The following is a 17,276-nucleotide window of genomic DNA, read 5'->3' as shown; positions in this document are numbered from 1 at the left end:
GAATTAATTTGAAAACTGGATACAATTAACTTAGGCTTGAATAGAGACTGGGAGTGGATGTGTCATTACACAAAGGAAAACTATTTCCCCATGTTTATTCCACCCCCCCCCCGCCCCCTCACTGTTCCTCAGACGTTCTTGTCAACTGCTGGAAATGGCCCACCTTGATTATCACTACAAAAGGTTCCCCCCCCCCAGCCCCGCTCTCCTGCTGGTAATAGCTCACCTTAAGTGATCACTCTCCTTACAGTGTGTATGGTAACACCCATTGTTTCATGTTCTCTGTGTACATAAATTTCCCCACTGTATTTTCCACTGAATGCATCCGATGAAGTGAGCTGTAGCTCACGAAAGCTTATGCTCAAATAAATTTGTTAGTCTCTAAGGTGCCACAAGTACTCCTTTTCTTTTAACTCCTATTGAGATTCAATAGCACATAGGAGCATAATTCACTTAGTCACAACAGGTGTCATTTGCTTCCTAGTGAAGAATATCTGCTGGATCTGAGCACAGAGAGAAAAGATAATAATCTTGCTTTATTTCATTTCCTTTTCTGCACAGCCGTTTGGCAGCTACACAACCCATCCCACGAGGCATCTTAAAGGGAAAGGAGAATTTTAGCTACATATTAGAGCGTCTTAAACTGCTTTTAGAATTAAAGATTTTTTTTAATCAAAATGACATTTTTTATAAAACTGAAGGTCATTTTGTAACTTTTTGTGAAAAATGACATTTGATTGCAATTTCTATTGATGTTTTTCATTAATTAAAAACTAGGTTTTCAGCAAATAAAATGTTTTAATAGCTATTTTGATGTTTTCAGTAGATATCTAGTTCAAATCTTTGAAAAATACAGAACTCTTCAAAATTTCTGAAATAATTAATACAGTGATGTAAAATGCAAGTACAAAAAAAACCACTTTACAGGTACATTTTTAATATTCTGTGTCAGAGAAATCTCAGGGACTGGCAAGGAGGCTGCCACGGACTGGTTGTTGAGAAACATTAGTGTAGGGAAGTTTTTCTTTTCATGCCTTGTTGCTGGCTGTTCTGAGTGTGCACCATTGCATGGCTTAACTGTCTGTGTGGTTTCCCAGAAATTCTCAGCTCCAAATGTTGGAGGAATTGCCCGAGGAATTGCCCTCCTTGTTGAAGGAATTGCCCGAGGTGTGCAGCAATGCAGCTCCCACTGGCCCCGGTTTGCCGTTGCAGGCCAATGGGAGCTGCGGGAAGCGGTGTGGGCCGAGGGATGTGCTGGCCGCTGCTTCCTGCAGCCCCCATTGGCATGGAGTGGTGAACTGCGGCCAGTGGGAGTTGCGGTCGGCTGAACCTGCGGACACTGCAGATAAACAAACCATCCCAGCCCACCAGCGGCTTTCCCTGACGGGCCATGTGCAAAGGTTGCCGATCCCTGGGCTAGATGATGAATGGCAGTATCCACTGAGGCATAGGGTATAGGCAGTCGGGGTTCCCCGGGAGTAGAGACCGAGAGTGTGGGGGCACTACTGTGGGGCAGCACCCCAAGATAAGGGGCACTGGGGTCTCTCTCAAGAGACGTGTTCTCTGGGTTGCTTCCTATCTACCATTGATTCTGGATCCTGCAGCTCTTCCAGAGCAAGTGGCTTTCCATCTCCCTCATCCTCTGCAGGTGCCCAGCCTCCATAGTCTGGGGCTCGATTGGATTCCTGACAGGACCCTGTAACATGCATCCACTCTCCTCTGTCAGCCAGCCCTGACTGAACTGAGCTGCTCCCTTTTATATATTGCTTTCACTTGGAGCATGCCCAGCAAGGACAAGAGGTGGCCTCCCGGGCCCAAAGTGAATAATTAACCATTGGTGGGCCAGTGCGGCATTGGTACACCCCATCAGATATACTGATCAATAATATAATTGTGTGATGTGGATAGAGAGGACAAATTCAAAATTACAAACACTTTGGAAATTATGTTACCAAAATGGGTCTCCCAGGCAGTGCAGGGCTGAAGCTACCCCACCCTAGAGAAAGGAATGTGGTTCTGCCACCCAGAAGGTCCATTAAGAGACAATGGGAATGCAATTTACACAGAAGGTAAACAGGACCATCAAACCAACAAAGGGAGAAGATAACCACACAGCATTACAGCAGCAGAAGATTGCATGCAATAGATCATTTTGCAAACACCAGCAGGGGAAGAAATCAGCATGGAATTTCCTTCATCAGGAGACTCTATATTACCTTCCTCATAGTTTGAATAAACTGTATGACTTACGTTGAGGGGTAACCTTCAAAACAATTCATATTAAAGGTACACTGGTTTATAAAGAAAGGAGCAAAGAACCCAAAGTTATGTTTCATGTAAGAAGGCAAAGGAACCAAGCACATTGGACTTTGTGGGAGATCCTGACCTGAAGTGTGGTCAGCCATATTTCTGGAAGGTAGTGTTGTAAGAATCTTATCCCGAAGAGAGGCTGCAGGTTGTTTTCTTAAGTCTTAGTCTCTAGAAAGTGTTTTTCATTTTTATTTGCTTATAACCATTTCTAATTCTCTCCTTTGAACTTGAACTTACTTAAAATCCAAACTCCTTTGGTTAATAAACTTGCTTTACTTTTAATCCAAATCAGCCCATGACTGTGTTTGATTTAAAGTGAATATCAACTCCAGTTAATGTGGTCAGCTGCTGGGTAGTATATCTTTAAAGGAACAAATGAACCTTAATATCTCTCTGAATGGTCCAGGAAAGGGCTAGATATTGGAAAACATGCAGTTTGGGGAAAATTCAGGACTGGGAGTGTGTTTGTGTTACCTCTGCATGAGGTAATTGGGTGACTGAGACTAGAGTGGGGCTGTTGTGTTGTAGGCAGGCAGCTAGGGTCAGAGCACTGAACCAGGGCTGCAGAGCAGACACTCAGGATACTGCATGTTTGTCTGCTGGCTGTTGGTGTCCAGGCTGTCAACCACAGCCTCAGGGCAATTAAGGCACCCAGGTTTATAGGTCATGTGGGGACACAACTCCTGACTGGCCTGGATTGCACCCCAGAACATGACAGTCTGTAACACCTTTTCATATCTTAGAACTGGGGTACTACGGTGATGTGCGAATACGTGTAAGAAGGAAAAAAAATTGCAGGTTTAAAATCTTTAATGTGCACAGAATGATGGATTTTCATGAATACCGGAGACAAATGTATTTTCATTCTCTTTAGTGCACTTTCACCTCTTTCCAGCTGGAAACCAGCCTATATGTCGTCATTAATATCCTAGGTGAACTTGGAAGACAGGTCTTTCATTTTCTCCTTAAAAACATTGTCAAACCTTTCGCTCTGTGCCACAGTCATTGTGTTCTTCCAGTCTCCAACGGTCCCTAGAGCAGGAGACACAGAAGAGGAATTGGTAGTTAGATACTCTGCTGCCACTTGGGCATTTGATTATAATTTGAATATCGCTTGTGCGCGTAAGAGGCTGTGAATGCTGCTAATTGGGTACAGTTCCTTTTCTTCTCAGTTCCTTCCTCTCTCATCTCCCCAGAACATAGCTCTCTAGGGCTTTGGTGGTACATTTCTAGTCTTGAAGGTGTGGGTCAAATACAATAAAAAAATATGTTTCTGTTTTGTTATATGGAGGTTTACATCTCCTCTATCCTTCCTGGCATTAGAAATGTACCCATTAGTGTCCATTTGATTAGCTGGGCAAATGTATTATTAATGTGACTTGCATGTTACAGATGTCAGAAGCCTTATCAGAGAATGCTGCCCCTCTGATAAAACACATGCCACTGGCAAAAACTGTGATTGCGTTTTGTGGAATGCAGCCATGCCCCTAGGAAAACCATAATGGCCCAGATTCATCCTCGGTCTAACTTTGACTGCAGTGTAACTAATTTGACCCAGTATTTCTAGACAATGTCACTAATTCTGTTTTAGGCACCAGTGGATTTATACATCACCGTTATCTTCCTGTACTGATTTACTTCATTGCAAATTTTAGAAGAAAAATTGGCAACAGGAAATAGTTACTGTTAAGAGAAATATGAGCTTCTCTGAACATTCTTTTCAGGCAATGCTGTACTTAACAGTTTGCAGTCGTTCTCCACCTTTTCCGTACCACAGTGCCCACTACCATCCAGCTGGGTCCCCCTCCTATTCAGCAGCAGTACCGGGTTTACCATGGTGCCACTGGCTCCCTGGTGCCAGTCCCATGCTCAGAAGGGGCCCATAACACCTGCTTCCTCCCCTAGCACAGTGCTGCGAGGGGCCCCGAGATCGAGGAGCAGCATCCTGGTTACCACAGCGCCCAGCCTCCAGCCCCAGAGAACACCTACCCCGTCCCCTTCAGGCCTAGCCAGCCCCTGAGGCAGACAGACAGACAGACAGCCCCCTTCCCCGGGATATGATACAATGTATCAGGGCCCTGGTACAGTTTAACCCCCACACTGCACCTAGAGACAGGCAACAACGCTCCAGCTCTCACCCTCTGCCCGCAGGTGCAAGGATCCAGCCCAGAAGCTGAGAGCCCAAGGAACCTGGGAGTTGTAGTTCCTTGGCCAGCTCCCTGGCTGGAGAGCCAGCCCTGCAGCAGGGAAGGAACTAAATTTTCCAGCGTTCTGTTGGCAACTATCAATGAGAAAGGGAGGGGGAAGCTGCCAGGGTTGGTGAGACCTGTTGTACACCAGGCTTGCTGTGAATGGGGAGCTGGCTGCTAGAAGGGGGTGGCACTGTGAATGGGGAACATGTATGCCCAAGGAGTAGAAGGCTTTGGCCCAGATATCATCCTCAGAAGACTTCCCCAGACTGGCTTAGGGATGACTCTGCTGGCAGCTCCCAAAGAAGGAATTAGATGGAATGAATGGACAGTGCACCTCTATCTGAAGCCTAGCAAGGGAGGTATGTGGACCCCCATCAGGAGAAGTTAGAATGATAGGTAAGGGAGGGAAGGCTCTACTAGAGTACCTGGGCAACTTTAGGTATAGTTCCAGGTATGCAGGAGGATCTGAGTCATGGGAACAGAAATTGACTTTTCCGTTCCAGATTTATCTAATATTCAGAAAGGGAATCTAGAACCTGCCTTACAGATCTGAACATTCTCAAAATTCAGGAGTGCTCAAGTTCAGTTTGGGCTGCTCTCTATTATTTCATTTCTCCCAAATCAAATGCTGATCCACTGTAACTTGCTGTTGAAAAAGTAGGATCAAATTGAGCAACTAATGCTAGCATCTTCCCTGCTAACTAGGACTGGAATTGCTATTTTCAACAACCATTCCTGGGTGGTTGTATTTTTGTTTTGTTTTGTTTGTTTAAAAAGAAAATGACAGTAACATTGCATTGTCAAGTTCCCCACTGGAACTAAGGCCTTGTCTACATTGACACGTACAGTACTGAAATTTTCTTCACTCCAGGCTGTGAAAAAACACACCACAGAGTGATGCAAGTTTCAGCACTGTAAAGTGTCAATGTAGACAAGGCCTTAGTTCCTATGGGGAACTTGCCAGTGCAATATTACTGTCATTTTCTGCCATTACTGTCATTATTGGGAGCACTTTAAAACTGGCTGTGTAGACATATCCTAAGAGTGGAACAAAAGAACAGCAAAGGCACTTTAACTTTTCCTCATGATGTGGGACAGTCTTACAGTCAGTTCCGGGTTTACAATGGCTCCAGTGGATCCATGGAGCCGGGCCCATGCTCAGAAGGGGTCCTGGCCTGCTCTGAGACCCCGCTGGCTCCCCCCACCCACCACTTGCTCCTCTTGGCTGGACGAGGACTCCTCTCCACCCCCTGCTCCTCTCAGCCCCCTGGCCAGACCCCAGTGCACCTCCCGCTCTGGGCAGTCTCTGCTTCCCACCAGCTGTGGGGCCCCACCTGTCTCCTCGGAGCTGAGCCACCTGGGACTGGTGCAGATGCCTGGCCAGTCTCAGCCAGGTATGTGTGGGGGCTTGGGGGAGTGGGTCTGTGGGGAGTCTGGCGGGGAGCTTGGCTGTGAAGGGGTGAGGAAAATCTGTGTGTGTTGGGGCACTAGGGAGTGGGGGTTCTGTGGGGGTGCTGGGCAGTTGTGGTGGGGCTGTGGGCAGGAGTGGTGTTGTGCAGGGCACTGTGCATTTGTGGGTGGGGCTGGGGGGCACACGACTTAAGGATTTGGGGGGTGTTGGGTGGGGGAGAGCTAGGGGGTGTGGTATGGGCCTGCACCCGAGGGAGAAGGGCATGCTGCCAGCACAGGGCTGGGCAGACCACTGTGCATCTGGCAACTGCCGGTTTGTAAATAGTGCCTTCTCACTGGGCGGAGCAGGGCCACCCCTGCCATGCCCAATCCATGCCATGAAGGCTAGGACTATAACAGGGTTTAAAAGAGAACTGGATAAATTCCTGGAGGTTAAGTCCATTAATGGCTATTAGCCAGGATGGGTAAGGAATGGTGTCCCTAGCCTCTGTTTGTCAGAGGGTGGAGATGGATGGCAGGAGAGAGATGACTTGGTTTACTCCCTCTGGGGCACCTGGCATTGGCCACTGTCAGTAGACAGGATACTGGGCTGGATGGACCTTTGGTATGACCCAGTATGGTCATTCTTATGTTCTTATGCCATGCCCCATTACCTCTGGCTGACTCCTCGCTCTGGGGACTGACCTCCCCGTGCCATGCTCCATTGCCCACATGGGGGCCCACAGATATGTTTGATGCCGGGCCTGCAAAAGGTTAATTCAGCCCTGCTTACAGTATGGATCCAGATATCCTCCAATCACACAAACAGAACTTTACTGCAGTTCTGTAACTATGCGGGAACCAGTCCTGCATTCTGTGCACATTGAAAATTCCTACTGAATTCAGAAGTGCCTTGCTTTTGTAACCATACCACCGGATATTTTCAGAACCTAAGCAGGTTTACATTTAATAATTGGGTGGGAAGTCTCTCAGAAACAGCTACGTGCTGCAGGAGGTGTTGATTAGTCACTAGGTAATGTGAGACCCCCCTGTTTACACTAGTAAACCAATGCAGCATAATTTTAGGATGCACTGTGCTCCTAGAGTCTAGAATGAAGTCCTTTGCTTCTATACACAGCACATTAAGACAATGAAAAGACCCACATGGACTTCAACAGGCTTTGGGTGGAACTGGTTATACCCAGTATAACTCCACTGTCTTCATAGGATCCCGGTCCCACAGCAGAGGGTGGCATTGTGAGCTTGTTGCAGAGCTGCTGCACAGGGATGTCAAACCTTCTGGTGCCCCAGCCTCCAAAATCATCCAGGCTGCACCTTCTGCATGACTATGTGTTAGCTGAGGAGTGCATGGGAATTGGGGGCCCCTGCTGCAGCTGATGGGCATCTCAGGTACTTAAAGCTATGGCCTAGAGTAGGGAAGCACTTTATTGCAGAGTCTGCAGCTGCCTAGGGCCAGTGCTCAGGATTGAGACAGAGTACTTAGTGCTGCTGTTGCAAGGTTCAAGCATGCTCAGCCTTGGAATTGCCACTCCTCCCACAGCTAGTAGGTGCAGCTGTCTAAGGCTGGCCTCTGGCAATTGGTCCCATGGCTGGAGCCAGAGAAGCTACAGGTGGCTCTCTGACTATAGGGGGCCATTAAGCTAGGAACAGACAACTGGAGTTAACCTCAAGGAGCAGAGGTCAGCAGTAGGAAAGAAATGTCAAGAGGAGCAGGGAAAGAGGAAGCAGGTCGGGCTTGCAGGAGGAGAATAGGACCTGCTGGCTGGAGAGCAAGTCCAAGATAGAAGGGAAACAAGCATGGGGAGAGGTGGTGGTGACCACATAGTGGAATAGCATGTAGATGGGAGAAGAGGGAGAAAGAAGGCTGGTGACTTCAGGTACCTAGGGGCTAGGTGCTCACTGAGCCAGGGTTGGGGAAATGGTGCTTGCAAGTGGCTTGCTCAAATGGCAGGAAGGGTGCTGGGCAAGGGATTTGTCAGAACTGATCAGGCATCTGCTGGCTGTGGAAATTTATTGAGCTGAGGCCAGGACCACATAGAGTGACTGGTGAAATAGGGTGGTACTGGAGACATGGCTATAGAATGTCTGAATGAGAAGGAGATAAATCTATGGGGAGCTTCCGTGTTCACTGTGAAAGTTCTGCTCACTGTGGACACTGGTAAACCCACCTGGGTACCAGGGGCGGCTCTACCAATTTTGCCGCCCCAAGCAGTCGCCGCCGAATTGCCACCGCCACAACAGCAGCAGAGCTATCGCTGAATTGCCGCCACGGGACACTGACTGCCGCCCCATTCTAAATGCCGCCCTAAGCACCTGCTTGGAAAGCTGGTGCCTGGAGCCGGCTCTGATGGGTACAGCTCAGTAAGAAAAAGTGGGGTCTGAGAAAGCTGTGTATGGCAATAAACATATTCTTGCAGAGGTGCATGTTCAAAATGAAAAATGTCTCTGAGATTCAGTACCAGGTATACCATGGTGCCAATGGTACCACCACAGCAGACCCACATGTGGAAGGGGCCTATAACAATGACTACATGGGGGCCCGCAAATATGTTTGGCTCTGGGCCCACAAAAGGTTAATCTGGCCCTGATCAGCAGTATCAGAAGACCACAAACCCCAGACATCTATTCATAACTCTGCCATAAAAGGGCTACAACAGGAAAATACCCGGCTCCTCTCAGCCACAAGAATTGTCCCACAGATTTTATTTCTTTGGCTAATTTCATACTCTAAATAACCCCTGTAATAAATATAAAGGGAAGGGTAAACACCTTTAAAATCCCTCCTGGCCAGAGGAAAAATCCTCTCACCTTTAAAGGGTTAAGAAGCTAAAGGTAACCTCGCTGGCACCTGACCAAAATGACCAATGAGGAGACAAGATACTTTCAAGAGCCGGGAGGAGGGAGAAAAACAAAGGGTCTGTGTCTGTCTGTATGATGCTTTTGCCGGGGACAGAACAGGAATGGAGTCTTAGAATTTAGTAAGTAATCTATCTAGATATGCGTTAGATTATGATTTCTTTAAATGGCTGAGAAATTAAGTTGTGCTGAATAGAATGAATATTCCTGTCTGTGTGTCTTTTTGTAACTTAAGGTTTTGCCTAGAGGGATTCTCTATGTTTTGAATCTAATTACCCTGTAAGGTATTTACCATCCTTATTTTACAGAGGTGATTCTTTTTACTGTTTCTTCTATTAAAATGTTTCTTTTCAAGAACTGAATGCTTTTTTCATTGTTCTGAGATCCAAGGGTTTGGGTCTGTGGTCACCTATGCAAATTGGTGAGGATTCTTACCAAACTTTCCCCAGGAAGTGGGGTGCAAGGGTTGGGAGGATTTTGGGGGGAAAGACATTTCCAAACAACGTTTTTCCAATAAACCCAGATAAATGTTTGGTGCTGGCAGTGGAAGTCCAAGGGTAAAATAGTTTGTACCTTGGGGAAGTTTTAACCTAAGCTGGTAAAAGTAAGCTTAGGAGGTTTTCATGCAGGTCCCACATCTGTACCCTAGAGTTCAGAGTGGGGAAGGAACCTTGACACAACAGAAACATTTTAATAGAAGAAACAGTAAAAAGAATCACCTCTGTAAAATCAGGATGGTAAATACCTTACAGGGTAATTAGATTCAAAACATAGAGAATCCCTCTAGGCAAAACCTTAAGTTACAAAAAGACACACAGACAGGAATATTCATTCTATTCAGCACAACTTAATTTCTCAGCCATTTAAAGAAATCATAATCTAACGCATATCTAGATAGATTACTTACTAAGTTCTAAGACTCCATTCCTGTTCTGTCCCAGGCAAAAGCATCATACAGACAGACACAGACCCTTTGTTTTTCTCCCTCCTCCCAGCATTTGAAAGTATCTTGTCTCCTCATTGGTCATTTTGGTCAGGTGCCAGCGAGGTTACCTTTAGCTTCTTAACCCTTTAAAGGTGAGAGGACTTTTCCTCTGGCCAGGAGGGATTTTAAAGGTGTTTACTCTTCCCTTTATATTTATGACAACCCCTGGAAGCTGTAGATACAAAATCAGTTCCGATACTCACCGTGTGTGAAGTTTCCCAGAAGCACTAGACAGAAATGCTTTCAGTTTTCTCTAATGTTCACATTTTAATTTCTTGAAGATGACCCTTCCCTTTTACAAGTGGCACAAAATGAATGTTACCCTCCACGAGAGCTTATTGAACATTTTCATTTTTAAAATATATGGACACTGTTTTCTCACAGATCAAAAGACAGCTGCACTACTTTGCTCAGCAAACATTTAAGACACTGCATTAAGCAAAGGAATGCAGCTCTCTTTTTTAATCTGTGAGAAATGGTGCCTGATGCACACAGCGATGCACCCTCACTCAGCAGTCCTAGTGCCCCAAAGCCAATTGTTTCCTGGGGACAGAAAGTTGTGATTGGAAGTCCGAGGCAGCGAGCTTCAACACGTCCTATGCCAGGATCTGCAGAATTAAATATTTATTAGATTTGGCCGCTTCTGCCTTACCTTTGCGAAGAAAATGTCCTTTGCCTCGTTCCAGGAGATCGTCTAGCATGGACTCATAGTTTGCCCTGGGATCAGTTTTCATTTTATCAAATGTAGCATTTTCCACAACAGTGTCCAGCTCTTTTTCATTTAGCTGCTTTCCTAAGAATTTGCAGATTTTCAGCACAGCGCCTCTGAGATCCTGAAATGAACATTATTTCAAAGTAATAGTTTCCCAATAAGGAAAATAAAAGAACTTACTCAATAAAACGATAGAGTAAAGGGTAATGGGATACTTAAAGAAAGGGAAACTGAGTATAGGGATATAGCACTAAAGAATAAAGTTGGCTTCTTATTTGGGATCATCAGTCTTACTACACTACTTCATAAGCAAGATTTTAATTCCCTCTAAGAGGCTACAGCAGCATTAAAAACTGGCAGGCAAGTAGCAAGTTAAGCCACTGCAAATTCCTTCTTCATTAGCCAACCCATCCTCATGGTGTAATGAAGAGAGAAAAGGCTCATTTCTGTGACTGTGATTACAACTGCTAGCACCATGTAAGACAAAGGTTGTCAGAATTTTCTGGCTATCGGTATTTTGGTCTGTCTATGGCAACCTATTTTGGAAGCAGAAGGACCCCTGTTGTGTCCAGTTCTGGAGTCCACAATTCAAGAAGGCTGTTGATAAACTGGAGAGGGTTCAGTGAGTAGTCACAAGAATGTTTAAAGCTTTAGAAAACATGCCTTCCAGTGACAGACTCAAAGAGCTCAGTGTATCAATGGCTATTAGCCAGGATGGGCAGGGACGGTGTCCCTAGCCTCTGTTTGCGAGAAGCTGGTAATGAGTGACAGGGAATGGATCACTTGATGATTACCTGTTCTGTACATTCCCTCTGCGGCACCTGGCATGAGGCACTGTCAGAAGACAGGACGCTGGGCTAGATTGACCTGTGGTCTGACCCAGTATGGTTGTTCTTATGTACTTATTTAATTTAATGAAGAGAAGGTTAAGAGGTGACTTGATTACAGTCTACAATTACCTACATGGGGAACAAATCTTTATTAATGGACTCTTCAGTCTAGCAAAGAAAAATATAACACAATCCAAGGGCTGGAAGCTGAAGCTAAACAAATTCAGACTGGAAATAAGGTGTACATTTGTAACAGTGAGGGTAATTAACCATTGAAACTATATATCAGGGGGTCATGGTGGATTCTCCATCACTGACAACTTTTAAATCAAGATTAGATATTTTTCTAAAAGATCTGCTCTACAAATTATTTTGGGGAAGTTCTGCGGTCTGTGTTATACAGGAGGTCAGATAAGATGATCACAATGGTCCCTTCTGGCCTTGGAATCTATGAATATATATATCAGGAGTTGGACCTCTTAATGGGAAGGGTCTTTTCTCACTTTGTTAATCAGCCTTGCTGGTACTATCAACATGCTTCCTCCTGATGTCAGCAGAGGGGATGCTGCTGCATCTCTACCTATTTAGCTAAAAGGTGCACTCAGATACTCCAGACCTTGTTTAGAAAGTGTGATTAAAATCAGTTTAAAATGGATTGAGTTCAACCAGAAAAAACCCATGTATAGACACTCAAAGTAGTTTAAACCTGACTTCTGCTAATCTAGGTGAAGTTGTTAAGGAGCCAAAAGCTAGCTGAGCTGGTAGAAAAGTGAAAAACACTAGTTTCTAAACAAAATTGAAATTTTGAAGAGTTCTGTACTTTTCAAAGATTTCACATCAATATCTTAATTGAAAACATCAAACTAATTCTTAAAATATTTTATTTACTAAAACCCTAGTTTTGAATAGATATTGCAATAAAATATCATCTTCACAAAAAATTACAAGAAGATCTTCAGTTTTGGAAAAAAAAAAAAAAGACCATTTTGACAAAAAGAAAAGGAGTACTTGTGGCACCTTAGAGACTAACCAATTTATTTGAGCATTAGCTTTCGTGAGCTACAGCTCACTTCATCAGATGTATACCGTGGAAACTGCAGCAGACTTTATATACACACAGAGAATATGAAACAATACCTCCTCCCACCCCACTGTCCTGCTGGTAATAGCTTATCTAAAGTGATCAACAGGTGGGCCATTTCCAGCACAAATCCAGGTTTTCTCACCCTCCACCCCCCCACACAAATTCACTCTCCTGCTGGGCAGCAGGTGTTATCTGAGCACATAAGTGGTGTTATCTGAGGTGTTATCAGTGGTGTTATCTGAGGTGTTATCAGAGGTGTTATCTGAGCACATAAGTGGAGTTGAAATGTGTTGAAATCTTCATTGTTAGGTTTCAGAGCGCTCACCCAGTTGAGATACACGAGGCTACTTGCACTTTATTGGTGCAGTGCATGTGCCTATACAGCCCCCCTGGACTACCTTTGCTCAAAATCTCTATTGTGGGCAGATAATCTCCTGCTGGGCAGCAGGTGTTATCTGAGCACATAAGTGGTGTTATCTGAGGTGTTATCAGTGGTGTTATCTGAGGTGTTATCAGAGGTGTTATCTGAGCACATAAGTGGAGTTGAAATGTGTTGAAATCTTCATTGTTAGGTTTCAGAGCGCTCACCCAGTTGAGATACACGAGGCTACTTGCACTTTATTGGTGCAGTGCATGTGCCTATACAGCCCCCCTGGACTACCTTTGCTCAAAATCTCTATTGTGAGCTGTGAATGATACTGCATTTATAGCAACCTTAGACCCCAGGTAGTGAGGTGTGGGCCAGGATTTTGACCAGCTCCACTGTCTAAGTAATTTACCCACTCAGATAGAAGAAAAGGAGTACTTGTGGCACCTTAGAGACTAACAAATTTATTTGAGCATAAGTGAGCTGTAGCTCATGAAAACTTATGCTCAAATAAATTGGTTAGTCTCTAAGGTGCCACAAGTCCTCCTTTTCTTTTTGCAGATACAGACTAACATGGCTGATACTCTGAAACCACAGATAGGTTACTCAGGCGAGCAGGACTTAGCCTTTTAGCAGTAACTGAAACCTTACCTTTCCCAGCTAAAAACCTCTCCAGAAAAATATAAAAATCTGGTATTGTCTCAAGTTTGACTGAAAAGTTGGAAAAATGAAAATAGGAAACCACAACGTCCTTTGGATTTCTGGCTACATAAATAACCTGCAAGGTAAAAAGAGTGACAGTCTCAGGTAGATTAAAGGGACACAATTAACCTACAAATCGGTGGTTTTATAAAATTGCTATTGCTGCAAGTAACATTAAAATCATTATATCTGAAAAGGGCTAAAATAAGTACTTTAGTAAATAGTTTATCCTGCTTTAAATGAATGGGATTTTTTGTGTCTTTGCCAGCATTTCCTGTACATTCAGTGGCGTTATTGCACTTCCTTAATTGTAAAGACCGTCATACACATACATAACTGTCTACATATGAGAATACCATTGACCTCAAGGGGATTACTCACTGTTGTAAGGTTAAGCACATGAGTAAGTGTACTTAGAATCAGGTCTTCAAGTTATGTCCAGTTATTTATATGTGTCTTTCACACAGCAAGAGAGGAGCAAAACCATTTAAAAATCATGGGAAATGTGACAGTAACATAACAAAAATTAACAGGGAGTGCAGTTGCAGTGTACTATCTGAAAGGAATGTCAACTAGAATAAATTCATTTGATTTTGAGTTCCTTTTTAATACAAACATTACTAAATCAGTAACCGATATCTATTTGTGTGTATTGTGTTTGGTATATTACTAAAGTATTTCAGTGAAAAACATATCCTTAAACTTGAATCCTAGTAAGCATGAATTTACTGCTCTTTCAAAAAAAATTGCAGCTGGAGATATTTTTAGAGAATTGTAATGGATACAATGTTTAATAAGTAATGCTAAAATGCATTGCTGAACAGCACAACCAATTTCTCCAACAATTTGGAGCTGAGAATTTCTGGAAAACCACACAGACAGCTGAGCCATATGGTGGTGCACAGTAAGAACAGCCAGCCAGAAGCCATGAAGAGAAATACTCCCTGTACCATCAACATGGTCTTAAAATTGTGAAAACCTACGTGAGCCCTGTAAAATACACATAAGCAATACAAGATTTCCCAATGTCTGTATTTAAAATTGTGCTCTGTGCAGCTTAGGAGATGCTGTTGTTCCATTTACTTTTACCATCCCTGTACTTTAAGGAGTCTTTCTGCATGGGAAATGGGGTTGAGCTAAAAAGCCAATCAGGAGGAAGGTTCCTATGGATTGAGAGGTTGCAGTGACGGAGCTCATTTAGTGCAAGCTCTGCACCATGCATCTGCTCATCTTATTATAGGTGTTACTGCAACAGAGAGAAGGAAGCTGCAAGGGTGACTGTGAAGGGAGTGTCATGGGGAAGTGGGTGCACGGCACATGCCACCTTTCATGGGAGATCCAGGTAGCAGTGTAAGAGATTGGCATCACTCCCACAAGGCAGTTCTCACACTTTCTCTCAAATTACGGCAGGCCAGCACTGCACACCTTCAGTGTGAATGACTCTCCGTTTAGATTAAGGAAAGCAACACGGAGGGCAGGGCAGCCATCTCCATGAGAGAGAGCTTAGTGTGAATCCCTGGCCCTGGGAGATCCTTCCTCTTGAGCTGCATCTGGCACAGTCCACCCCCCCTATCATTAGCAAAAGTTTCCTGACGTTTAAAGATGCAGGAGACATAAAACATGGATAGCATAAGAGCTTACAGTTACATAGCTACATACATCACAACAACAAAACCACTGTAATTTACAATATAACATGCAAACTGTAATGATCCTAACCCATCAATAATGCCCCTTTTAGGGTGAGCTGTCATGATGAGGAAGAAGCAGCTCCGTTTCTTGGCCCAGAGGTCAAGCACAGCAGTCCCATGAAAAATGGGATCTCCACTGAAACTGGACACTGAAGTCCTGAGGTCTTGATTGAACTTGTTTTCCCCCCTTTGGCTGGGTCTAAGGACATGGAATGGGGCTTTGGAGGAAGTGAGCCCCATCTCCATGCAGGGGAAATTTGCTTTTGGAAGGGCGATTGTGGGGAGGGCAGACAGTCTGGCCCAGAGGATTTAGACTGATTTATTGGTGAAAGCTACAAGTTTTCCTCGATAATGTTGATTAAATTATAAAAATAGTGTCACCTACTTTTCCTCTCCTGTTCCTCAGATCTCTTGGAACTAAATATTAAGGCAGGTGAGTAGTAAAGAGACGAGGTGATGGACGATGGACATTATCGATATTATGTATGTTATACTCCAGCCAGTTGGGACTCTGTCTATTATTTCCATATTTTCTGTTCCATCTCGATGGCCTTCATGATAAATCAAGCTCAAAATATTCTAAGTCCACACAGTCCCTGGGAAAGAAAATAGCCTTCTTTGAAACAGCTTTGATGCTAATTTGATTTGTAATGTCACGTAATAATCTGCCATAATCACAATCTCGTCAAAACTGTGTCTCATTCTACTTTATAAATGAAGTACAAAAATGTGTCTTCAAGGGAATCCATTAATGCAGCAGGGGTGGGAATCCAAACAGCATTATATTTTTGTACATTTTAGTATAAAAAATCCTGTATCTATCTATGTGCTGGTCAATAACTAAATCTTCAAATATTTTTACCTAGGCTATTCAGGTTCCCCATGGAAACGGTGATTACGACACACAGTTTTTCTCCCTCTGATGTAGCCTCAGTGCTGCGGCATGACTGTCCATTCCAGTAATAACCAGTGAATTCACTGGCCCTATCCAAAGCACCCTGTATACTGTTGTTCTGAGAGTTTTTACGTACCCCTATTCCACTCCCGCAGTGGAAGAGCACCGGTGCTACTTCAGGGCTCATGCAGAAGGTTCACACGGTCTGTCCTGTCTGTGCATGTTACATGACCTGTCAGCAATACAGGGAATTCTCTACTAAGAAGGGCCAAGGGTACTTTAGTGACCAGAACTGGACATGCCAAAAGCTGTGTTACAATGTTTAGTATCCAATGGGGTATAGAGTCCTTCTCTCTAAGCTCCTCACAGAGGAGTTGGTTCTGCTATATTATAACTCTTCAGCTGCAAGTAATTCTCAAACCTCATAGGCAGGAAGAGGTGCTATTCTTGTTTGAAGAAAATATATCACTGCGAAGTCTGAGAACAAAAATGCTGATCACCTGAGTACAGGTAGTTGGTAGTTCAGCTTGAATACTCTGTGACAGGCCTGGGATCAATCTGGGGAGGGAGGGTGTTTAGAAGATTGTCCTTTATTTTTTTCCAGGAGAGATGGCTGTCTCAGGGGAGTCTGAGGTTTTGTATTTGTGTCTAAATTCATTAGTCTGAGCACTCACACCACCTTCCCTTTCCATGAACTTATTGTTTCCAAAATATTGCTGACATAAAGGTTTACACAAAGGAGAATAAAAATAGTGGTCGACTACAGAAAGAAATAGATGCAGTTTATTATAATACATATTTGGGCAAAGCTTTGGGCAATATTTGCCCAGTTCAGATATACTTTGCAGATTACCTCTAAAGCTTTAACCTTCTGCCATTGCCTTAAACATAGGGATGCAACTGAGATAATGTCTCCAATAAACTATTGGCAGTTAATAGATTTTAAACTGCTACCACCAAAAATAGGTCATAATGGTGGTCAATAAGCTTGGCAGAAGAGGCGGGGAAGGTCAATAAAGGTTTCAGACAAAAATCAGATATGATTTTCCTAAAGGGAATCAAGCAATCAGTCTTACCTGATTTTGGATAAGTAACTACAAATACATCACTGTCTCTGATTTCAAAATCCTCCAGTGAATCTATGTATTCAGGTGTAGCAAAGTTTGGATGGAAATAAATTCCTTTATGTTGGAACAAAAATTCTTCTGATGGCTCCATTGTTAACTCCGTTTCACTCAGATG

At 43.9% G+C, this 17,276-nt stretch overlaps 1 pseudogene; it reads right to left on the bottom strand.

Annotated features, from left to right (window-relative positions):
• Positions 1 to 2,656: 2,656 nt before the first annotated feature.
• LOC125634889 (amine sulfotransferase-like) lies at positions 2,657 to 17,276 on the bottom strand (annotated as a pseudogene).

The sequence above is a fragment of the Caretta caretta genome, chromosome 3 (assembly GCF_965140235.1).
Source record: "Caretta caretta isolate rCarCar2 chromosome 3, rCarCar1.hap1, whole genome shotgun sequence".
NCBI classification, from domain to species: Eukaryota; Metazoa; Chordata; order Testudines; family Cheloniidae; genus Caretta; species Caretta caretta.
This window is presented reverse-complemented; position numbering and strand designations above follow the sequence as displayed.